This window comes from Chrysochloris asiatica, unplaced genomic scaffold (genome assembly GCF_000296735.1).
Source record: "Chrysochloris asiatica unplaced genomic scaffold, ChrAsi1.0 scaffold00159, whole genome shotgun sequence".
Classification (NCBI taxonomy): domain Eukaryota; kingdom Metazoa; phylum Chordata; class Mammalia; order Afrosoricida; family Chrysochloridae; genus Chrysochloris; species Chrysochloris asiatica.
Genome location: NW_006408677.1, coordinates 642,817 through 647,576, shown reverse-complemented (window position 1 = coordinate 647,576; position 4,760 = coordinate 642,817). Strand labels below are relative to the sequence as shown.

Sequence of the window (4,760 nt, the reverse complement as noted above, 5' to 3'; positions counted from 1 at the left end):
ACAAAATTCTTCACTACTAGCCCAATAAATAACATCTATATAAATGGAGAAAAGATTGAAGTTGCCAAAGACTTCATTTTGCTAGGATCAACCATCAACACTCAAAGAAGCAGCAGTCAAGAAATCAAACAACCAACTGCATTAGGCAAATCTGCTGCACAAGACCTCTTTAAAGTGTTTAAAAGCAAAGATGTCAGTTTGAGAACTAAGGTGCACCTTGCCCAAACATGGTATTTTCAATAATGCATGTGAAAGTGAACAATGACTAAGTAAGACTGTAGAAGAATTGATGCATTTGAATTATGGTGTTGAAGAGAATATTAAAAGCATCATGGGCTGACAAAAATAAAACAAAAAACAAATCTGTGTTATAGCCAGAATGCTCCTTGGAAGCTAGGATGGCCAGATTTATCTCTCGTACCTCGGACATATTACCAGATGGGACCAGTTCCTGGAGAAGGACATTATGCTTGGTAAAGTGGAGGGTCAGAGAAAAAGAGGAAGACCTCCAATGAGATTGATTGGCACAGTGGCAGCAGCAATGGCCTCAAGCGTAGCAAGGATTGTGAAGTTGGTGCAGGACTGGGCAATGTTTCATTCAGTTGTGCATAGGGTCACTATGTATTGTTACTGACTTAACAACAAGAAGAAGCAATCTTCTTGTTTGCAAAGCAATCTTCTTGGATGGCAAAGTACATGTCCCAACAGGCCACCATCCTGACTGTAGGAAAACAGAAAGGTGCAAATTGTGTCAAATAAATGATTACTCAACGGGAAGATCATTTATCAAGGAACCTCAATGGCATAGCTGTTAATCACATGGATGAATACTGGCATGGGATCCCCAAAATAGAGGCTTGGATGCAATCAGTTTTCTTTACAATTGCCATATCCTGGCTGTCTTCCCTCTGGCCTCTCAACTCTAGAATGGCTGAACACACATTTCCCCAGGGACCAATGTAAACATTAGTCAAAAGATCTCTGCTTAGGAAAACACAGCTTGCTGTATATTCAGTGTTTAACATTCCAGTGCAGGCAGTATCTTAGTATACCAGTTTAGAAAGGAATATATAAAAGACGCTTGATAAAACTGCAACTGGAAAGACTATTTGAGTGCCAGACAGCTGGTTCTATCCTGCATTCAGCTGATAAACCAGGATTATTGCAGGAGAGGCAGAACAAATAGAGCACACATTGTCTGTAAATCTGAAGAGTAGGTATAACCACTATTTCACTTTACCCCTTGGGCCACATCTTGATATTGGAGAAGATTTTCACTTCTTGTATCAACTTGTGCTCTTCTTGTTTTGGATGGCTCTGTCTCTAGAGAGTTCAAGATCCTCAAGAAAGCAAGGAGCTTTCTCTTCCAGTTCTAACATCTGAATATTTAAAAACACAAGAGAAGTCTACAAACATGCTAGAGATGCTATTGCCAAAGTGGCCTGTTACTTTTTGAGCTCCAGAAATTCCAGGGTCAATTTGCGCCTGTTTGAAGTGGCATATTTGTGTGCAGCATAAAACTCAGCATCTGTTGTTGCCTTCGCTTTGGCCAATGCAGCATCTTCAATTTTAAGAATGCATTTTACCGTGTCTTTCTCTACTGAAATAGATTTTTTGCCCCTCGTGCAATCTTCTCTACTTCTACAACAATCTTTTTCCTCTCTGTCTCAGCTTCTTTCTCAACTCTTTGTTTCTGTCTAGCATTAAAAATTTTGTCTTCTGTTTCTCTTAACTCAAAATTTCTTCAGATGATTTCTGGGATTTGTGGTTTTGTAACATACACAGCCTGTATAGTGTCACCTGGGGCCATAATGCTTTAAATCTTTTGGCAGAACTTACTTCAAGTTTTTATCTATTTGGTCAAATAATTCAATGCATGCCTCTTGAAGTATGTGAGCACTGCAAAACTGGTTTAGCTCATGGTGGATTTTACTAAAGATTTAGGTTTTGTCATAATTTGCAGTATAGTTCCTCATAATAGCAAGCACTGCATAAGAAGACAACATATTAACCATGTCTATTCAGTGGTCCCTGGTGTAACACTCTAGGATGAGCACTGGCTGGCAGTTCAAACCCACCAAACAATTTTGGAAACCATACACAGGGTCGCTTTGAATCAGATCTGACTTCACAGCACAAAACAACAATAAGTCAGTCAATATAGATCATAACCCCACCACTTGTACCACAAGGCATCATCAGTCTGTATAGTGTTAGCTGAACATTGTACTGAATGGCAGCATGATATGATAGCTTGGCTCACCAGGGCTAGTTAGCAAAGCTCCTCTTCTGTAGTACTCAGCCAGGTGTGCTTCCTGGATCTTGTGCATGGAGGTATGTAGGAGAACCACCACTAGCCCCACCACTGCAGCCACCAGAACACTGACTTGAGTCTTATTCATCTTTATTCCTCTAATCAGTGAAATACCTCCCTCACTCGCACGTGTCTCTTGAAGTATTTTTTATACTTCATATTCTCCCTCTTCTCTGTCTGAGATTCCAACACATGTATGCTACACAATTTGAGGAGCTCTGGTAGCAGAGTGGATTACAAGCTGTCTACTAACTGCAAGGTCAGTAGTTCCTCTGTGGGAGAAAGATGAGGCTTTCTCCTTCTGTAAAGATTTACAGCCTCGGAAAACCTATACAGAATTGTTATGAGTCAGAACCACCACACATAAGGGATTCCTGGTGTGGCACTGTAGGATCAGCACTGAACTTTGAACCACAAGGTCAGCAGTTCAAACCGATCAGCTGCTCCTCAGAAACCCTATACAGGGTCACTATGAGTCAGAACTGACTCGATGGCACTTAACAACAACAACAACACACCATTTGATATTGCCTTAGAAGTATCAGATGTTCTGTTCCGACTTCCTAATTCATTATTTTGTTGTTGTTATTTCTTTGCTGCAGTTTGGGTAATTTGTGTTAACCTGTCTTTGAATTAACGTATCATTTCTTCCATTCTAATGAACTCTTCATTTTAGATATTGTATTATCTTTCAATTCTACAATTTCAGTTTCTTTTTCTAGCGTTTTCTTTTCTGTGCTGAATTTCCACATCTGTTTACACAGTTGCTTCCTATTTTTCTCTAATTTTTAAATATACTTACAGAACTTCTTTCTGCTAATTTAATTGTATCATATCTAGGTGTATTTCTAATGACTTGTTTGTGCTATGGTTCACATTTTCCTTATTTTTCCCATGTCAATATTTATTTTTAGTTGTACAAGTATACTAGAGTTCGTGGACAATGTGCACTAGAGACTGTATTATTTTATGTTCTTCTGAAGATTGTTGAGTTTTGCTCTGGCAGGCAGCTAAATTATTGGTGGGTCACCATGATCATATTAAAGTATGGTTTTAAGCTTTTTTGAAGATGGGCTCTTTGCAAGTAATCCAAAAAGCATTGCTGTAAAATCAAATAAACCTTTGTTAAACAAAAATATCAAAATGGGAAGCTTTTGTTTCTCAACATACTTTCCATCTAGATCTATGCATTTCTGAAGGCGGTGTTTACATCTCTTATGAACCATCAGGGTGGTGGTTCAAGCTCACCAGCCTCTCCTTGGAAACTCTATACAGGAGCTCTTTGGAAACTCTGTACAGTTTTTGTATGAGTTGGAAATAACTCAGAGACACTTAACAACATCAACAACCTTCCCCCAAAGAATTCAGTGCTCTTCTATTTACACCATGTCAAAATGGCAGTTTGGGCATAGTTGGGTGACTCACATCATGTTCCTATTAAATGTTCTTCAAGTTCAGAGAACAAAAGAAGTCTAAAGGGGCAAGATCAGGGTTGTAGAGTGGATTGAGTAAGGTTTCCCAAAGAAATTCTCAAGAAATGAGAAGGTGCATTTTCATGATGGAATCAAATTCCAACACAACTTCTCTGGCCTATTTCTAACCAATGCAGTTTCTGATTTTCTTACAACTATTCCCTATGATCATTCTGTGTCCTCTGAGAAAATATATAAAAATCCCCCCCTTGGGATCCTACAAAACAGTCACCATAACCTTCCGAGCTGGCCTCTCTGCCTTGAAATAAATTGGCCCAACAGAGCCCCCTGGATGCCACTGGACCTTTTATTAAAGGCACCCAAAAACAAGTGTTAAGGAGTCTGGTCACATAGTGGATTATGAGCTGGGCTGCAAACCACAAGGTGAGCAGTTAAAATCTACCAGTAACTCTACAAGAGAAAGATGAGGCTTTCTGCTTTTGTAAAAATTTAAAGCCTTGGAAACTCTATACAGTGTCGCTATGAGTCAGAACTAAATCAACAACACATAACAACAACAAGATGAGCTTATTATGGAGAGAATTTGTCTGCAGTGAACTATTGATTACAGAGACATGTTTAAATATGTTTTCTTGGAATAAACCTATGCATGTACTAATTGGAACCCTAGCAGTAATACTTTTCTTTTTTTCTGTATACCAATTTATTTGATTTCTTAAGAAATACTTCAGACACACAAAAATGTATGAATATGATTATTGAAAATGTCTATATCAACAATAATCTTAAAAATAAGACATGGCTGTTGAAGCCACTTAAATGTCTCTCCTCTGTCCTTTTTTTTTTTTTTTTTTTAATTTTATTGTGAATTATGTGATAGTTTATATAGGAGAAAATTTGTTTTGCATTCATCCTATTGTATAGCGTTACATTGCCATGATTTCAATCCACTCCATGCGTCATCAAACAACCAAAGCCTGCCTCTCGGTTGTCAGCACACAGCCCCTCTCCCT

The 4,760-nt window shown here is 38.5% G+C and overlaps 1 pseudogene; it reads right to left on the bottom strand.

Moving 5' to 3' along the window:
- Positions 1-1,406: 1,406 nt before the first annotated feature.
- Positions 1,407-2,402, bottom strand: LOC102836886 (annotated as a pseudogene).
- Between the last annotated feature and the right edge of the window lie 2,358 nt (positions 2,403-4,760).